General features: G+C 42.2%; 1 protein-coding gene across 2 annotated transcripts in view; it reads right to left on the reverse strand.

Annotated features, from left to right (window-relative positions):
- Nt5c3a (5'-nucleotidase, cytosolic IIIA) overlaps positions 1–21,341 on the reverse strand; it is a 40,549-nt gene that overhangs the window by 16,256 nt on the left and 2,952 nt on the right. The gene's annotated exons all lie outside the window — the stretch shown is intronic.

A 21,341-nucleotide genomic window follows, 5' to 3' on the forward strand; every position in this document is an offset into this window, starting at 1 on the left:
AAGAACTATTTATTTATGTATTTATTCACCCACTACATCTATTTAGTGTTGCTCAAATGTGCATGTGCATGAGGTTACCCACTGGAGTGTGGGAGCCACCAGTGGTCAAGTGTGTATGTGCACGAGGTCACTCACTGGAGTGTGGGAGCCACCAGTGGTCAAGTGTGTATGTGCACGAGGTCACCCACTGGAGTGTGGGAGCCACCAGTGGTCAAATGTCTGGAGAAAAGTGACCTCCTCCAGCAGCCATCAACTGTAAACGGTTCCTCAGCTAGGTGAGTTTGAGGGAGCCCTTCCCCCTCCACACTAAATTTTCTTAAGTTAAAAGTTTTCTGTGTGTCTAAGTCTGTGTTGTGTTTGCACTGAGCACAGTGTCTGGGACAAAGTCAGAACATGGGTCTGTCAAATGAAACAAGCATTTTTTTAGGAGGCTGCTGGGTAAATTTTATATCCACTAAATCAAAAGAAAATATCTCTTATAATTATTCTGGTTTTGTCCTATAGTACAAATCTTAGAGAAGATTACTAATTTTCCCCACAATGACTTTAATTTTACTTTACTCCAGGTAAGCAAAAATTTAATGGTCAAAACCCTGTTTTAAAAGAGCTACTGAAGAGCTGGAGATGTAGCTCAGTGGTAGAGGACTTGCCTAGAATGTAGTCCTGGACTTCATCTTCAGCATGACATAAAAATAGAAATAAATAAAGATTAAGAAAAAAGCCAGTGGGAGCTGGAGACATCTCAGCCATTAAGAATGTGCACTACTCCTGCAAAGGACCGAGTTCCATGTCCAGCACCCACATCAGACCCTTCCCAACTGACTGACAGACAGTGCTGGTTGCCCAGTGGCAATCCTCCTGCCTTCTTGTTTCAAATGCTGGGATTACAGGCAAACAACCATCACACTCAGCAGCTGCTGGCTTTTAGTACGTCACATATACTCCGCTAAGGTCAACCCAGGAGCTTTCCTTCTTCCGAGTGCTCACCAATGTGACCAGATTTAACCTCCACTCACTGAAGCAAACCCTTGTGAATGGGGTACTGCAGTGACCACACCTCGCCTTGAGACCTGTATTGTTTTAAAAGTGTGAACACACACAGAAAGACATAGTGTCAGCATTCTGGGACTCTCTGAAAGAAGAGACCGAATATCAGGGCAGAGTATTTTTAACCAGCAGTGTTGTAAGCCTATACCTGGTACATATAAAGTTCCAGCTTGTTCTGCCAACAGTCATCTGTGGCAGATGCTTCAAGAGAAGAGCTGCTGGAAAACACAGCCGGTACAGAAGACACATTCAAAAATAGAAAGCTCTACCCTTGAACTATGAACTCTCTTCGAAGGAAGTTATAAAGTCTTTAAATTTGGAACCTTGAAATATGAACTTCTAGAAAAATTTGCAAACTAGAAAACAATCACTTTGTGTACTTTCAGTATGAACTTAGGGTTTCTAAGGTTGTTAACACAAGAATGTGTAGAACAAGGCTAAAGAATGAAGCAAGAGGTAAGAACTTCACTTAAATTTGTTATGTAAGAATTTTAGTTACCGTATGTCATTCTGAGGCTATAGTTTTTAAAAATCAATAAGATGGGTAATCTGTCTACATTAGCAATTTATTTGCTTTAAAAGAGACTTTAAAGTATCTTAGTGTAAAATGAATATCTTTAAAGGCTTGTTTCACTCTGGCTCATAGGAAAGTAGAAAAAATAAATTGATTAACATGACTTTTAAATAGTGACTCTTTAGTTTTGATGCTTTCGGAAACATGAAAATTACACTGATAAGGTAATGAAATTTTACATGGTACACTGTGTTGTGTCTCTTACACGAGAAAATGTACATCTCATTATAATAAGGAAAGGGCTCCTGCAACAGTATTAACTGTCTCTGGTAAATTCATTGTTTTTTATTGCACCTCTCTCAACTAACCAATATTATTTGTCTTAAGTTCAGTATATTAAGATGTCAAATTTTGAGGGTGATTATCATGGAAATATAAACTATAAATTCACTTTTAATGGAGGATTGTAGGAATTTCCTTGTTGCATTTAAATAATTCTCCCTCGATAGAAATAAATATACACAGACTGGAAAGTGAAACACTCTCGATACAGACAATAAACAAAACTGAAACTGAGCAGTTGAAGGTGTAGGAGGAAACAGGAAAAATAAATAAATTCAGAGACCGTCTATTTCAGGATGGGCAATTTATGCCAGTTTCCTTAAATGAAAAAACACAGTCCAGATTTTATGCATAATTGTGAAAACAAATAGTTCGTAAGCTCAGAATGCAGTCCTCCAGCTCACCACCCACATTGGTTCTAATACCCAACAGTATTTTTCAAGAGAGTAAACTATGGCCCATGGAAATCATGCTGCTGACCCCAAACATACTTTGACTTCTTCTTGTCCTGTTCTTTCTCCTAGAACAGCAGAGGTAGCGACAGTACCCAGTAAGACTAAACAAGTTGCTCACACAACAGTCTGTTGCATGGTCGACTTTTAAGAAGCTATACAAAACTTGGAAAACTTAAATATTTCAATGTAATGCAGCGCCAGGTATGGTGGCACCTCCTTGCAGGAAGCACTTAGGAGGTTAGAGGCCAGCACAGACTATATCATAAGACCTTATATCAAAAGAAATCTGACACAGTCACAAGTATTCCAGAGCTTACTGTAGTACGCATGTTCTGTTTTAAGGATATGTGTTTGGAGGTTCTGAGTTTCCAACCTAAGACTTACACATGTTAGGCAAAAGGTCTACCATTGAGTTACATCCCCAGTCCTACCATGTCTGAATCTTAATTTTCAATATGCAAGTTGTTACATTAGAAATCGAGCCTTTATCAATTCATAAAATATACCATTATAACTCCAGTCTATAATGTCCTGGGTAAGGCTCATAGGCATAAAAATTAATCTTTATTACCAGCCATTACAAACTCACGTGACTCTGTGCAAAATTAAGTCACATAGCAACTGAACATGTTACCCTTGACTTCCAAGAGTACTTTGCTTTTGCCTAACATCCACATGTCTAAATATGAAATGTTTAGAATCAGAGTGTAAAATTTAGTTATTGAGCCTAAGACATCTGAAAGTTTTACACACTTAGACCTTTGCGAACTACAAAGAATTTTACATGTCGCTGCATTTAAGTCTACTTTTACTTCCTACTCTGAATATTTACATGGCCAAAGTTTCACTAAGAGACAGAATCAGACTAGAACCACGACAAGTTAAATACCAGAACTCATGTCTGCAGGAACAGTGAGCACTTACTCTGAAGGTAACCGGACACGCTACGGCAGCACCAGCAAAAGAAAATTCTTCCTGTCTGAGAAGCACTAATATAGCACAAGGTGCACTGGAGGGCGGCTCCCAGAGCCTTGACTAAGCCTTATGCAAACAGTCTTGTGACGCAAGCGGAACCCTGCCTCACTCTGCTATGGGTGACAGGCTTGCTGGCTCGCAGCTCCACACCATTAGTTTACAGAACATAACTAGCTGGGCAAACACGAAGGCTAAGAGCTGCTAGCTCTGCGACCCAAGAAGGAACGGTTACCATGGAACTCTTCAGCCGCTCCTTTCCGGTTTCTGACTGCACTGCACTGGGATGTGTGCACTCATCTGGTGGATGCTCTACTTCAAGACAAAGTGGAAAGATGGAGTCTGGCTGCTGGAGCCAGGGGAGGGGGATAAGAGGCCAGGGAAGGGGGATAAGAGGCCGTTGCTCAGTTTGGCAGAGTTCCAGCTTTTAAGTGAAAACAGTTCTGAGGGTGGTGTGCTGTGGTGATGGGGCACAGCAACGGACATGTATTCGGTGTCACCAAACTGTATCCTTAAGTTTGACTAAAATGGTACCTTTTACATTACACATATTTTACTCCAGTGGGATTTAAGGTGACTTTTATATTTTCTTTATATCTTCCAGAAATTTTTGGTCAATTTTAATAAAACCAGGCCGAAACTATGAAACTATTATAAAACTGGAAAATACAGGTATAACAGCGTGTACTTGTAGTCTCAGCTACTAAGGATCTGAGGCAGGAAAATCACGGAGTCTATGTGGGTCAGCCTGGGTAACATAATATGAGAGTTTTTGTCATTGTTATTAAAAAGGAGCTAAAGAGATAAAATGTTTTTACTTTAAAACCAAAATCAGTCTAGTTTTTTAACTGAGCAGCAGGATGGCAATATGCTAATGCTGTGCCAGGGCCTGCTAGATAAGGTAGAACATGGGCTGTGGGAAGCTTTATCATCAGGAACATGGTTAAGCTGTATACATGTAAATAATTTTTTCCTATCAGCTCGCTCTACTGTACTCAGAGACATTGAATGCCAGGCTGTATTTTAGTAATTAAACTTTGTGAAATAGCAAGTTCTTTTTTTTTTTTTTAGAGAAAGGATCTCAATAAGTTGTTGCTCAGGCTGGGCTCAAGCTCCTGGGTCCAGGTGATCTTCACGCCTCCTCTGCCTCCAGAGTGGCGGGAACTGTCCACTACAAGTCCACAGTACCACAAGAGCCCTTGGACTGCCTTAGGGGAGGGGAGAACGGGGGGGGGGGGGGGCAGGTGGGGAATTACAGGGTCCCACTACATACCACTGGATGCCCTGACAATTGTGTGACCTTGAATTCCTATGTAGAAACTTGCTATGTTTGGCCTCGGCCTCAGAGACACCCCACCCCCACCCCCACCCCCACCCGGCTGCTGTGTGCATATTCACATGTGTGTGTGGGGGGGCTTGTGCAGCCCAGAGGTCATCTTCAGGTGTCCTCTTCAGTTGCTCTCCTCCTTCCTAGTGAGACAGACTCTCTCACGTCAGCCCAGAGCCTGGCCATTCAGCGAGGTGAGCTAGTCAGCTTGACCTGGGCATCCCTGTTATCTGCCTCCTCGGTACTGGGATTACAGGTAGGTCACCAAACCTGCTTGGCATTTCCATGGGTGCTGGGAATCCTAATTCCAGCCTTATGTGGCAAGGGCTTCACCCAATGAGCCATCTCTCCAGCCCCAGGCACTGCTATCTCGCTGTAATAAGATTTAATAAGGTTCATTAACAAAACATTTCTCCAAGAGGAAGACCTATTATATCTAATTAGTGATGGGAATTCAAGGACAGCAAACAAACAACAACAACAAAAAAACCGCTAACTACCCTACCCTAATGATTACCTCCTTTAACAGAGGACTTCGGGAGTTACACCTCCACACCTTCTCAGACAAATATTTAGAAATATTCCTGAAAGCTGTAGATAGAAATATTCCTTTCACATACCACTTGGTGTCTAGTAACTGATCTCAAGGAAATATGGTTGTGCACAAAGATACAGTTGAAAAAATATAGACTAACACCTAGTTGATTCTTAACACAGGAGAGAGGCGGGCACAGTGACACATGCCTGTAATCCAGCACTTGGGAGGGAGAGGCAAGAGGATTAGGAATTCAAGGTCATCTTCCTCTGAAGAGCTGGAGGCCAGCCTAGGCTCCATGAGATACAGTCTCAAAAACAAAACAAAACACGGAACAGTAACAAAACATGAAAGTCCAAAACACAGGCCAGGTAAGGGATAGGGCTGTGGCTGGGAGGCAGAGTCTGTTTAGCATGTACAGAGCCCTGGGCTCTAGTCCCAGTACCACAAACACATCAAAACAGCACCAGCAGTGAACACACGCTGACACACACATGAAACACAGATGTATAAAGCTCTTAGAAATGATCATCCTGGATGTGGTGCTTCAAGCCTATAATCCCGGCACTTGGGAGGAAGGAGCAGGAGGGTCACTGTCCCAGGCCATTCGATGCTACACAGTAAGACCCTGTCTTAGAAACAATAAGACAAAATACTGTAGAAACAATAAGACAAAAGTAGCTAAAATTTACTAGCTTCTGCGTGAGTGTGACTGAGTACACAGGGTGACCACATAGAATACTTGAGGCCCTGGTCTGATTCCAAGAAGTGAAAAATAAGTAACTAAATGACATGAATAAATAAATAATTTTACTAAATTCTAAGTGTGTGGACATCCTTCATTCAATATCCCTACCACCCTGCATATCATATGCCACTATCCTTCATTTCCTAAGTGAGTTAAGGCATGCAGCTGCTAAGAAGCAGCAACAGATTCAGTATGGGAAGCACAGGAAGTCTAAAATAGGACCCATGATAGCACCCATGGCAGCACTAACAGCCCACTTTTATAGCCTGAGTTTTAGAAAAGAAATGATTTCCTTGAGAAATAAATGATGTGTTTAAAAGTGAGAGTCAGAAGCAAATAGCATTAATCTTGTCCATAATCAGAAAAGTTGAAAAGCATCCTGACAAATAACAAAGCAAGATCTGTATTGGGAGCCAGGTGCCCACAACACACCCAGGAGCAGCAGAATTGTCACAAGCTCCAGATACAAAGGCTACATAGCAAAATCTTGTGTAAAACATAGAAATAAAAACCCCTCCTTGAGGGGCTTATATTTAACAAAGACTGAGTAGTATCTATTGAGGGCTTTTGCACTGCCAGTCCTGAAGCATGCAAATGACCTTGACAAACACTCTAATCCAGTCAGGTTAGCCTGAGAGAACTCCATACACCTCCCCTTCTTCACAGTGACGCAATACGGAATCCAGAGAAACTAAGATATTTACTACCTTTATGGCATTTGGGCCTTTTTTGGTCTTATTGGTCTTTTTCTCATTTGTTTTGATTTTTTTGTGGGTTTTTTTTTTTTTGGTTGTCTTGTTTTTTGTTTAGAGATAGAGAGAAGGAGAGAGAGGGACAGAGGGAGAGCATGGATGAGAATGGTAAGAATCAAGTTGAGTGGGTAGGAAGTACAGAGGGTCTGAGAGGAGTTGGTGGAGAGCAGTGATTGAAATGTATTCTATGAAAAATTTTAATTGAAAACAAACAAACAATTTTGGGGACTGGGGATGTAATTCATCAGCCTAGCATCCATGAAGCCCTGAGTTTGAACCTCAGAACCACAAAACAAGCAACACAAACCCGGTTTCGTCTAAATAGCTTTTCCAGTGTTTTCTGAGAAGGCTAGAAAGAAGCTGAAAGCCACAGAGGTGGCTCTTCAGCAGTGGAGTGGACTTTCATCTCTGCACTGTTACTGGCCTGGCCGAAACCACCCATACCCCTCCTAATGGCAAGTACTACCTCAGGAATTCAGATGCCAAAGGGCAGAGGTTTCTACACAGGACAGGACTTAACTGTCTGCCAGGTTCTTTTTTTCTCCCACTCTGAACCTATAACAGGATGTTTATCTTACTAGCAAGTATGGTTATCTTTATCAACGGAGAAAGTGAAATCCATTTGTGAGTATGAGTAACTACTCAGAGCCTTTTAGCCTATCAAATTATTTAACTGAATCAAAACAAAAACCATTACTTCATAGTTGGCCACTAAAAAGTTTCTTATGACTTGGTCAGCAAATACAAGGACCCAAGTTCAGTCCCTAGAACTTCCATTTCAAAAAGCTGGGTATGGTGACGCATACTTGTAATCTTAAGAACTTAGTGACCAGCCAGCCTAGCCTACTTGGTAAACTGGTTGGTGGATTATGGTATGCACGCTGAGGAGAGTCTACAGACTCCATCTCAAGAGATTACAACCTTCCCCCAGATCTCAACAAAGTGGCTTCAGATTTCAATCTTCCTTTGATTAGGTCAAACATAGTCTTTAACATTTTACATCTTTTCTCTTAGTTAAAGAGCTTTCTATGCTTCTTGCTAAATGCACCATGCCCTGGTCTTTCAAGATTTGCATCTCTCAAAATGTTGTCTCCATTTTAGTGCAGCTGAATTTCTGTGCCTGACACAGAACAAGATGAAAACGTTTTTATATCTTGGACTTTCCACAACACAGTTCGTACTCTGCTGAAAAGAAACACTACTGCTACAGATTGCTGTTTTGTACAGAGCATATTAAGTAAAAATGGTGAGGTAAGCTTTTCCTATTGGTGCATTGTTGTGGGATATTTGTATGCTGTGAAGAGGTATTGCTGTGATTGGCGTAATAAAAAGCTGAATGGCCAATAGCTAGGCAGGAGAGATAGGCAGAACTTCCAGGCAGAGAGAGGAAGGGGATAATAGAGGCGAAGAACCACTCAGACACACAGAGTGGGAGAGAGGTAAAAGCCACATGGTAGAACATAGATTAATAAAAATATGGGTTAATTTAAGTCATAAGAGCCAGTGGGACAAGCCGAAGCTAAGGCTGAGCTTTCATAATTAATCATAAGTCTCCCTGTCGTTATTTTCGGGCTGGCGGTCCCCAAGAGAAAGCATACTTCAGTGCATCCTATCTGACACACCTGAATGGAGAACACAGAGACAACTCATCACACAGCAAGATTTTCACACCTCACAACGGCAACAACACAGAACAAGCACGGCTAACTGGTTATGGGTGCCGCTCAGTGGAAACACATGTGTTTCAATTAGTATGCAGGAGGCCCTGGGAAGATTCCTCACACACAAAAAAAGACAACTTAAGCCTGCAATGGAGGCTGAGACAGAAGGAGCACTAAATTTAGTACAGGTTAGCTTGGGCTACACAGTGAGATTGTCACAAGAAAAACAAAATAAAAATTAAAAAAGCACAAGAAGATGGAACACGACTAATTCCACTTACAGATTCTAAAGTCTTAGATGCTCTAGCTAGAAACTAAATTGAACGCTACAATAGCCAATACAAGCAAAATGAAATATCAATAAGTGATCAGAGATGAAGGGTAGGCTCACAGGTGATTTTCTTCCATTATTTTCTGTGGTGACTATGTCACTAACATTACCTGGAAACAGTAATTACCCGAGTTTCAGACAGCTGGACTCAGCTTAAGTTAAAGACAGTTATGTTAATAATTAGAGCTAGATGTTATGAGTTAGGCAGATAATGCAGTATGTACTTGGTCCTAAGTCCATGCTGTCAACCCAAAGAGACCGAGTTTCTCCTTCGAGGGCTTTCTAGTCCAGTGCACTGTAGTCTCCCTTTTCTTTCTGTCTTCTATTCACTCCCTGCCTGTGTTCTTTAATTTTTTCTTTTCTTTTTTCTTTTTACAGACAAGGTTTTGATATGCAGGCCCAGGCCTTGAATTTACCACCACCTTTTTTAGCCTCCCAAGTGCAGGGATTATGGTGTGCCCTATACCATACCTGACTCATCTTTTTTTTTTTTTTTTTTCCTAATGCTAACTAACATCAGGAAGTTTCAGTTTTACATTTCAGCATGCTACAAGGCTTAGAAGTTCTCAACTGGTTCCTCTCTGCTTCTGTAAGAATCCGTCTAGTGACTCATTTGTTCTTTTAGAATTTAACAGTTGACAAGACCTTGGAGGATGTACTAACTGATCGCTGTTCCCGAGGAAGTTGCATATAAGAACACGGTGATTTGAAGGCTGGAGCAATGGCTCAGTGGTTAAGAGCACTGGCTGCCGTTGCAGAGGACCCGGCTTCTGTTCCCAGCACCCACACAGCAGTTCATAACCATCTAGAACTCCAGTTCCAAGGGATCTGATACCCTCTTCTGACGTCCCTGGGAACCAGGCACACACACTCATATGCATAAATAATACTCACCCACATTAATAAATCTTTAAAAAATACGGTGTCTGTATTATTATTATGACATTTATTGTTTTCTCAAATGCACTGGCTCAAGAGATCCTGTATCTTGGACTCCCCAGCAGCTTGAACTACAGGCGGGCATAGCACAACTGGCTATGACTACGGGGTTCTTAATGCTGTCTCCAATGGAACGTCCCAAACAGAAGGGCACGTGGGGCCATACACGGGAGGCACTGTGATGGGACAAGGCAGAGGAGACAGTGGAGAACAGAGGACTTTTCAGGTCACACTATCTGCTTCCACCTACGTACAAGAAGGAACTTACCAAACCGATTAAGCAACCCCTCATCAACTGCAAGACAATTTTGTATCTTTCTTATTCTAGTAGATTAAAAAAAAAAAAAAAAAAAAAAGAGGGAGAGAAGGCAAGGAGCATGTAAAACAAAATGACCAAAAGACAATCAAGTCTGCCATAATTGTTGTCACACTTGTTAAAAGTTTATAGCTTACTCGTGAAAGTAACTTTGAGGGCTTACATAAGAGCACTAACCTGCCAGGCATGGCGGCTCACCCCTTCAGCCCCAGTACTCAGGAGGCAGAAGCAGGCAGATCTCCGTGAGGACAAGGCCAGGCTACACATCGAAATCCTGTCTTTAAAAAAGAGCACATGCCCTTCAGACAATGAATATATACTAAGGAAACAGTTAAAGCACCTAACACCAGGGCCAGAGAGGTAGCTCAGCAGACAGCTTTTGCCTTGCTAGCAAGCCTCGGCTTCTGGCTCAATCTCCAGCAACACATATAAAAAGTGCATCAACACTGCATCTACTGCAGGAGAAGCCTGCCACCTGCTGACAAAAACCTGCACCGTGTACATCTTCCTGACTGCGGGGATGTTTTGGGTTGTCTGTTGTTTTTAATGACTTTTGCTTGTTTAATTAACAATTAACTTATTTATTTAGAGACAGAGAGTCTCACTATGTAACCCTGACTGGCCTGGAAGTCAACAGAGTTCCATTTGTTTCTGCCTCCCGAGTGCCACCTGCCCAGTCATGACTGACACTTTAGTGGGAGCAAAACAATCTCAGGTATGGTTTTCATTTAAATAAACAGTGAAAATGCCAATGCTGTGGCACATGCCTATCAGCTCGAGGCACAATATGCAGTTAGATTAAAAGACACAAGACAAGAGAAAGGGCCGCCTCATTCTCTTGGTTCTGGTTTGAACATTTTGCTGGCTGACACCCATTATTTTCAACATAATGGACCATGCCACCTGCTAAAGGACTGTAGTCCTCCCTCTGAGAGGCACCACAGACCGTTAAATGGCTAATGAACCACAGTCCAACTCCCTGTCACCCATGCACAGGTAAGGGTCCCTTTCATAAACTACAGTTAACTCTCATCACCCATGCACAGGTAAGGTCCCCTTCATAAACTACAGTTAACTCCTGATGGGGGAATGTCTTTTTGTATCCTGTGAAAATGTGTTGCTCTGATTGGTTGTAAATAAAGCTGTTTGGTCAACAGTGAGGCAGAATAGGGTTAGGCGGGGCATTCTAACTAAAGAGGAGGAAGCTGAAAGGCAGAACAGAGAGAACGATGCCAGCCTCCGCCATGAGAAGCAAGATATAAAGATACCAGCCACATAACAAAGTATAGATTTATAGAAATGGGTTAATTTAAGATGTAAGATCTAGCTAGCGAGAAGCCTGAGCCAACAGGCCATACAGTTTGTAATTAATATAAGCCTCTGTGTGTTCATTTGGGTCTGAGCAGCTGCTGGAGGCAAGGACGCAGGAGCCAGGTAGGCACAGGAAAACTTTCAGCTACAAACTCTGGTCACCCATGCACAGGTAAGGGTCCCTTTCATCAACTACAGTTAACTCCCATCACCCATGCACAGGGAAGAGTCTTCCTGCTGTTTTGGTTTTACGGCTCTGGTTCTGCTTCCTCCTCCTCTTCCTCCTCCTCTTCCTTGTTTTACATTAGGACAGGAGTTCACGCAGTAGCTGAGGCTAGCCTGGAGTAGCCCACAGTAGTCTAGAATTTGTAGAAATCACCCTGCTTCAGCCTCCCAAGTACTAGGATTATGAGCATGAGCCACCAACTAGCCTTGATAAATGTCCCTTATCCACCTGAAAGCTTGCACAACGTACCTAGTAAGTCTCCTCTTCAAAGACAGAATTCTTTGGATAAGGAAAATGACTAGAAACAAAGAAAGAAAAAGAACTAGAACAGCACACACACCCACACACCCATTCTAAATTTAGGTGCAGACTAACTAGCTCTAACGGCCCCAGATCAGTCCCAGTACCTGAGAGTCTACCAGGATTGCAAGTTTGAGGCCAGCCCTGTCTACAGTTTTCTACACCACTTGAGGGTACATAGCAAGAACTTGTCTTTTAAAAAAAGTTTCCCCACCCCCAAATCACAATGTACAGCTATTGCTGAGGTACCTGTGGCCTGAGCAGAGCCCTTTAGGCTCTGAGGGGGTTTCTCAAAGCTGCACAGCTGGCAACAAAACCAGTCCTCAGGAGGCTAAGGCAGGGAGATTATGAATTTGAGGTCCTATGTGGCTATATAGCAAGACCTTGTTTCAAAATAATACAATCAATCAACAAATAAGGATTAAAATTAGATAATTATGGGGACAAAGTCCCAATGGGAGAGTATTTGCTTAGCATATGCCAGGCCCTGAGTTCCATTTTGGTCCCAGCAGAATCAAAATTTAAAAATACATGTTCTTTTATGTATCCTAATTATCTCTAAATGATTTCAATGCTTAAATTAACTTTAAAGCAAGAAAAGGTAAATAAAGGACTTTACACAAAACCATATAGGGAAGATTTCAACTACTATGAAAATTAAGGCTAAGCCACAAACCTTTGTGAAAATTTTCTGCAGTTCTACAAGTTGAAGTTCTGTTCGTTCTCTCTCTCTCTCTCTCTCTCTCTCTCTCTCTCTCTCTCTCTCTCTCCCTCTGCCCCTCGTTTTCTGAGACACAGTTCCATATAGCTGGTGATGGTGCTGAACCTCGGATCCTCCTGCCTGGAACTCTGAGTGCTGATGGGGTGACAACTGTGTGCCACAGCACCTGGTTTATGGGATGACGAGGACTGAACCCAGGGCTCCCTGCATGCCAGGCAAAAGCTCTCCAACTGGGCTACAATGCCAGATCCCACGTTTATTTTAATTTCTGCTCCCTAGTTCTAGATTTTAGTAATGCCAATTTATTGTGTGTTCAGAGAAAAACATCAGTTTAATCATACAAAATTCATTCTGGATTTTATTAGCTATCTATTTTTTAAAACCACACAAAGCCCCTTCAGCAAATTAACCACCACACTTACCATCTGAGAAATGCAAAATTAAAACGACATGCCGGGTGGTGGTGACACGCACCTTAAATCCCAGCACTTGGGAGGCAGAGCCAGGCGGATCTCTGTGAGTTCGAGGCTAGCCTGGTCTACAGAGTGAGTTCCAGGACAGGCTCCAAAGCTACACAGAGAAACTCTGCCTCGAGAAAGCAACTACATTGAGATTACATCTTACCCCAGTCAGAATGGTATGGTGATATTTTATTTGTATTAAAATGTTATTTGTATGTTAACAAATAAAGTTGCCCGGGGGTCAGAGCTATTAGCAAGCCATAGGAAAGCAGGGCAGTGGTGGTGTACGCTTGTAATCCCAGCACCTGGTAGGCAGAGCTGGGTAAGTCTCTGTGTGTTCAGGGATACAGCCATTATTGGATATACATGCCTTTAATTTCAATACCAATCATGGAAAACCTGGAGGCCTATACAAACAGGCCGTGACGAGGCAGTCATGTGGTTGGGTTTACAACCAATGAGAAGGCAGGACAGGAACTCTATATAAAGACTTTAACACAGGGGTAGCTCTGGTTCGGAGAGGTAGGACCACTGCAGGAGGAAGGGTAAGGTTTTAGCTCTTAGCTCTGACCTCTTGGCTTTCTTCTTTGCATTGGTTCTGTGTTTCTTATTTAATAAGAAAGTTGGTTACATCTACAGAATGGCAGTCATGATAAAACAACAAATGCTAGAGGAGATGTGTCCCTCTGCTGGAAATGCAACCTAGTCCAGCACTGTAGAAGCAAGTATTAAGAGTTAAAAAAAAACCAAAACAAAACTACAACCCAATTACAGCCTAGTCCCTTTTGGACACTGCAAATACTTCCAATGAAGAATACAGGTGAATAAAAAGAAAAAATCCAACTAATGCCTGAACTCCAGATGCGTAAGTCCCAATACAAAAACATAAGCAGCACGAGAAATCAAGGTAGCATAAGTCTTAAAAATTACTAATCACATAGTAACCTCTTCCACCAAGAATAAATGAGACGAAACCCTGGAGAAGGAATTCAAAATAAACATTTATCACTCCATTCCGTTGAAGAGACTAGGAACAGAAGAAACATCTCAACATAGCAGAGGCTACATACAACATGCCTATAGCCAACTTATACAAAAGGGAGGAAAAGTCAAAGCACTTCCACTAAAATCAGGACTAAGGCAAGGGTGCACTTTCTCCACTCACTAAATATAGCACTTAGCTTGAACAAAAGAAGGAAATAAATGGGACACACAAATAAGAAAGGAAGAAGTCAAAGTATCTTTATTTGCAGATATATGATTCTATGTATAAAGATCACAATGGCCCCGTCAGAAAACTCTTAGCACTGATTAAACACTTTCAGTAAAATAGAGGTATACAAAATTAAGACACAAAAAAATCAGTAGGCTTTCTATCTATATACTAATAACAAACATGCTAAGAAAGAAATCAGGGAAACAACCCCATTCACAGTTGTATCAAAAAGTAAAATAGTGGTGGCTGAAGAGATGGTCCAGCAGTTAAGAACAATGGCTGCTCCTCCAGAGGACCTAAGTTCAGTTCCCAGCACCTACATCAGGCAGTTCATAATTGCCTGCAACTCCAGTTCCAGGGGATCTAATGCCTTCTTCAGGCCTCTGAAAGCATCTGCACTTATGTGTGACACACACACACACACACACACACAAAATAAATACAAATAAAATATTTTTAAGTAAATATAATAAATCTACAGAATGAACTGAAAGTCCTGTACAACTTTAAAACACATTGTTTAAGCAGAGGGCTGGCTAGACCTGAGAGTGCATATCTGTGGGGACCTTAGAGAGATAAGGCAGGAGGATGAGTTGATCCCAACTTAAGACTACAGTCATGAGATTCCTTTCAAAAAACAACAACCAAACAGAAACTTCAGATTGCTGGTCCTGATCTGCAGACTCCTGGTTCAGTCTGTGTATATGAGATAGGGCTGCATAAATTACATTCCTTAAATCACTAGCAAGTGGGAGAACTGCACTTAAAAAATAATGTTCCATATTTTCTGGTTGCCATGATTTCCGTAAGCAGCTTTTGTGAGCCTTAGCCAGGTGGTAAACACTGCTCTGCTGAGGAAAAACAAGGCTACCTTTCAACCCTCAATCAATGGTTATGCTGTTAGTACAAATACAGAAAGTAAAAGGAGGAAAAGAGTTTTTGGACAAACTAAAAATGTTAGGAACTTGCTCGAAACTGGTCTCATCTGTCACACAGATGAATACACAATAAAAAAAAAAACAAGAAAAAACAGTAATTGTTTCAGGAAGTAACTCTAAACTCACTAGATAGGATATCAATCTCATTAGGGTTGAAACTGTGGTTAACTGTGGCATGAAGATAATGCAAAGGAAGCATGACCCATGTGATTTAGAAGAACAAAGTCATATAGCCTGCTACAAACATTTCTGGAACATTTGCTAATTTGGGGATTCAGGATAATCTCAGAGGCTGGGGATGTGGCTCGGTGGTAGAGCACTTGCCTAGTATGCTCAGACAATTCCACAGAAAGAGAGTTAGCTATAAAGATAAGGTCAATGTCAAGAGATTAGCATACTTACATCTCTTGTCTTAAAACACATTTTCTCCAAACCTGACTAACTGATTGCTGTTCCCCAAATTCTGCCATCAGGGTCATCTCTTACTTCCTTGAAGACAGGATTTCTCACAAATTAGATTTGTTTATTCTTTTTAAAGTCTGTGACCTTTGGGTTTAATCTTATCAGCACTTCCCTCTTCCTTGAACAATGTACCTCATAAACCACCTTCAGTTTCAAAAGGAAACAAGTTCACAGTTCTTACTTAATTTTCAAACTTTGTTTCATCTTCTAACTTGGTTCTAAGTTATATTCTCTGAAAAACGTAATTACCAACACATACATACATACACACACACACACACACACACACACACACACACACACACACACACACACAGCACTACTGTTAAAACATTTAAACCTCTCTCAGTCTCTCCTCTCCTCCCTCCACTCCAACTTAAGTCTAAAGCATGGACTATCTTTTTCTTAACAAATACAGCTCCTAGTTATGGCTGAATCATGCTGAAGTTGTTTTCCTTGGTGTAAGATCCCGCCTTCACATGAATCTCAGTTGAGTCGCTCTACCTAATCTGAAATGAATCATCACATTAAAAACACTCACAATGGCCGGGCGGTGGTGGCGCACGCCTTTAATCCCAGCACTCGGGAGGCAGAGCCAGGCGGATCTCTGTGAGTTCGAGGCCAGCCTGGTCTCCAAAGCGAGTTCCAGGAAAGGCGCAAAGCTACACAGAGAAACCCTGTCTCGAAAAACCAAAAAAAAAAAAAAAAAAAAAAAAAAAAAAAAAAAAAAAAAACACTCACAATGTAAAATCCTGATATTGAGGAGTAAACTGTCTTAGTTACCTTTTCTATTGGTGTGACAAAGCAACATGACCAAGGCAACTTACAGAAGGAAAGCGTTTAATTTAGAGCTCATGGTTCTGGAGGGTTAGAGTCCATGACCATCACTAGGAACACAAGACAAGAGCAGGCAGGCAGACATGGCTTGCTGGAGCAGTAGTTGAGAGCTTACATCTGATCCATAGGCACAAGAAAGAGCTAACAGGGAATGGCATGGGTTTTTGAAACCTCAAAGCCCATCCCTAGTGACATACCTCCTCCAACAAAGCCACTCGTCCTAATCCTTCCCAAATAGTTCCACCAACTGGGGACCAAGCATTCAAACATATGAGCCTATGGGAGCAATGCTCATTCAAACCACCACATAAATTGGCATGGATTTGTTTGTGGGGTACCCCTTCTTCCACTCAGTCCCCCTACTGGGCCTTTACCCTACTGGAGTGTTAACCATCTATCTGGTGGTCGCTCAGGCTTCCCTGGAGTCCTGGTGGTCCCTCATGGCTCTTATTCTACTGACAGAGTTTTCTGGTAGTCCATCTGGGCTCTTGCCTTTCTACTGGGTTCTTGCCCTTCCTTTCTTGGTTCTTGCCTCATAAGTAGCTTAGAAAACTAAGGACCTGAAAGCAAAGGAGATCATGGTGACATCTTTTGGTATATCCAGTTACAAATGACCTCCTTAATCTTCATCAGATGTCAATCTACCTAGAAGGCACAATCTATTTAAAAGTGCTAATCTCTAAATCCTCTGTTACTAGGACAACACGTGTTCCTTCTCACTACACCTACTTCTGCTAAACTATCAGCTCTCAGTTCATTTTCCAGGCTAAAACTAAATCACAGCCTGTAAGGATACCACAAGGGACTAGAAGTTAGACATGTCTCTGAAAATGCCACGTTGTCAGAAATGCCTGTCAGAAAATGCCATGCTTTATACAGCTTAAACTTTCATTACAGAACAACAAAGGTAACTTCCTAAACTCGGAGGAACAATGAGGTGAGGGGTTTATTCTAAGGGTGGTCAACACTAGGGCTGGGGGTGCAGCTGAGAAATAGAATGCTTTTCTCGAATATTGAATCCCCAGTGCTGAGAACAGCAACAAAAACACACACACACACACACATACACACACACACACACACACACACACACACACACACACACACACATTTTTAAAATACAAAAAAAGCATAAAACAAAACACTAAAAAACTAATCTAGAAAAACACATTGTCTTTATCATTCAATTAAAAAAAAAAGATACACCAAGGGAAGGTTAAAAGGGTACAGAGAGAGTAGGTGGGGCTTCCTAAGAGGTTACTTCCTTTCTCAAGGGAAACACTGTGAGGGAAGACTGCCTGCTCAAGGACAAACATTTGGGCAAGATGATAAGAAAATGGGAGCACCCAGGGGCCTCTCCCTGCCTCACTGCTGGCGGACTCCCAACCTGAGGGGAGCTGTACCCTGCCTGAATACAGCCTTTATTCCTTGGCTCTCTGGCATGCATATCAGTCTTCGCCTGCGTTTTAGTTGGTTGTCTTTCCCAACAATAAAACACTGGCTAGCAGGTTCCATCCAAGGACCATGACAATGACAAGTCTGACCTAGAACCGTCCATGGGGGACTGCAGAGGAGTCCAGAACACAAGCACAGGCACATCTTGAGCCAAGTGTATGGACAGTGGTGCAGGTGAAGTTGAAGGCATGGCTATTCATACTCTCCCTGAAGGAGGGTTGGATATACATTGGGCCTTCTCTGCCTTGCTTTTGGTTCAGACATAGAACTTCAGTCTGTTTGGATTTCCATCCTAAAGCCACAAAGGGCCCACTCAGCCTGTAACAGTACCCTTCTTTCACTGATGTGGAAAACAATCCCCAGCTTAGAGAGAACTTCCCAAGTTACAGTTTGCTCAGGTGTAGTGAGGGCAGGCAACCTGGGCAAGGCCACACCACTGAGAAGTTGAAAAGCAAGGGTCTGAGTCCTGAGCTGTTTGACCCAGTGTTCTCATTCTTACTGGGCACTACAAGGGCATCCAGTGGTAATGCCAAAGCAAGGGAAAAGATACTGTATACCTATACTTAGAAAACCACTTTGCGGCCGGGTGGTGGTGGTGTACAACTTTAATCCCAGCACTTGGGAGACAGAGGTAGGCGGGTCTCTGTGAGTTCGAGGCCAGCCTGGGCTACAGAGTGAGTTCCAGGAAAGGCTCCAAAGCTACACAGAGAAACCCTGTCTCAAAAAACAAAACAAAAACTCCACTTTGCTCCTAATGTTTTTTTTTTTTTTTTTTTTTAAGTCTTAAAAGCTATAAAGACAAATAGAGTTTGATAACTCTGAGCAAATAGTAAAGCTAACGCAGGAGCCAAGTAAACGTGTATGTGGTAGCAGGATGCTTTTGGCCAACCACTCAGTCGTCTCTGCTGCCGGAGCAGTCTCTCTGTGGGCTGACTCTGAGTGGCACTTGTCCAAGAAACGGCCATCTAGAACAAGAGACATAGGCCCCTGCTCCAGGAAGGTGTCCAAATTTAAAAGAAAGATTTACTCTTGGGGACTGATGAGATTGCTAGTGTTTTAAAAGTGGTTACCGTGAAGCCTGGCTGCCTGAGTTCCACCCCCAGGTCCCACGTAAAGCTAGGAAAGAACTGATTCCACAGACATGTCCTCTGACCTCCACGATGGGCTGGGGCATGGGTGCGCAGACATACACACACATACAACAACAAATAAATAAATAAAAGATTTACTCTTGTTAAGCACAATCAGTTAGATAATGCTTTAACCAACATCTCAAGCAGAAAGATGCTGAATCTAAAGTACACATATTGTCACTACTCAATTTCTGCAGTTCCATGGCCCCAGGACAACATGACTCCATCACCAGCAAGCAGACTTTTTGTTTTGAGTCTTCTTGGTTTCTTGATCTTATTAGAGAGTGTTTAGGACATGGCAATGACGAGCATTCTCAGTTTAAAAAAATGGCTTTCTGTCCCATAATTGGAAGGCTGAGGCAGGGCTATTCGGTGTTCCATGCATGTCTGGGCGCAAGACGCTGCCTTAAAAGATAACACAAGGGCTGACAAGATGGCTCTGGAGTAAAGGCACCTGCAGCACACACCGAGTGACCAGAGTCCAGACCAAGGTGAAGGACGTCACAGACCCTCAAGCTGCCCTCTGAGCTCCATGAGCATGTGTGTGCCCCTCCCATATCATGCACACACATACGGTAATAATTGTAAAAATTAAAAAAGCACAACCCCAACGTCTATGGGCTTGTTGAAATCCAAGCATCGTAAGTACGAGTTTTTAGATGCAGGTTCTACTGATGAGAAGCATCAAACCTTGTTTTGGAGATTTTTGTTGCTGTTGTTCCGTTTGTTTTCTTTCTTTCTTTTTCTTTTTTTTTTTTTTTTTTGTTTTTGGTATTTTTGGCTAACATTTCACTTGGTTGTGATTCAAAATCATATTTCTTTTAAAAAATTGGATTTATTTATTTTATATGTATGAGTGTTTTGCTTGAACATACACATGTGCACCATGTGTATGTCTGTTGCCTGAAGAGGTCAGAAGGCATTGGATACTCTGCAACTGAAGTCAGAGAGGGTGTTGAGCCATCCTGTGGCTGCTGGGAACCAAACCCAGGTCCTCTGTAAAAGCCACAAGTGTTCTTAACCACTGAACTATCTCTCTACTCCCAGAGTCAACATTTCTTATCATCAAAATCTACTGTCACAGGCTTAATGGTATACACATCTGTAATCCCTGCTAATCTGGAGACAAGGAAAGAGAATTGCAGATTCAAGGTCAGCCAGGGCAATTTATTGAAACTCAGTCTCCAAATAAAAATGTAAATGGGCTTTTGTAAAGGGCTTGCTTAGCATGCAACAGGTTCAATCCCCAGAACAGAAAATTAAAAAATCTAATTGTAAATGCTCACTTGTAATGCTTACATATATTTACATTTCTACATACTTCGCTGAAAATGTTTTTTTTTTTTTTTTCACAGAGATACAGGACACGGTGGCACCTGAACTGTTGTCAAGTTGTTTGTGTGTCAAGCAGCAGGAAATAATTCACCTTGTCTCAATGACCCAATGCTGCTGCTGCTGCAGGAGACAACCCTGATAATAGAGAAATTAACAACGACGATGACCATGTTGTCCTGATAGCGTAGAGAATCTGGAAATCTGGCATGATAGAGCAATCCTGTAATCCCAGCATTCTGGAGCCTGAGGCTGGAGGACTCTCAAGTTCCTGGTCAACCTAAGCTACACACGGAGAAAGACCCTGTTTCAACACACCAGCAAATCTAAGGACCACTGAAACTGATATAATTTCAAATGCCTCAAAATTCTATCATTAGAAAATTTTAATTACGTCTATTATTTTATTTTGTTTGGGGGAAGGGGGCGCAGGGCTGAGCGTGTGGCCATCACAGGATAACCTGTAAGCTGGTGCTATCCCCACGCCAACCCCCGGGTTCTGAGCATCAAATCCAGGTGATCAGGCCTGGCACCAAGGGCCTCTACTCACTGAGCTATCTTGCTGACATTTCCTTTGATTTTTAAAAACCAAGTAAACCACCACCACCAAAAACCCCCAAACCCTTTTAGATCACTAGAATTACATTACTAAAAGAGGCTCTGGGTAGGGTGTGGCATATGGGCTGTAGTCTGTAAAACCTGTCCTAAAGGCCAAGTAATAACACACATCTACAGTCCTAGCTAAGGAAGGTAGTGTTGGAGGTCAGCGCAGTGCTGGGGTCTGAGACAGGATAGGCAATACAGCAAGACTGTCTCAAAACAAAACCACCCGAACACCTAGCCTAGCCTTGGTCACTCTTGCCACACCATTTACTGGGCAGCCACCATGTCATTTTCAGCTGGAACACATTTATGGACTTGCTGGGAGTGTGACAAAGACAGAAGACCCAACTGACAAGAGTTCTCAGGGGTCAAGCAGGGACAATATTAGCAACAAATAAAGCAGTACT

Source organism: Peromyscus californicus, unplaced genomic scaffold (genome assembly GCF_007827085.1).
Source record: "Peromyscus californicus insignis strain IS unplaced genomic scaffold, ASM782708v3 Scaffold_6__1_contigs__length_162567912, whole genome shotgun sequence".
NCBI classification, from domain to species: Eukaryota; Metazoa; Chordata; class Mammalia; order Rodentia; family Cricetidae; genus Peromyscus; species Peromyscus californicus.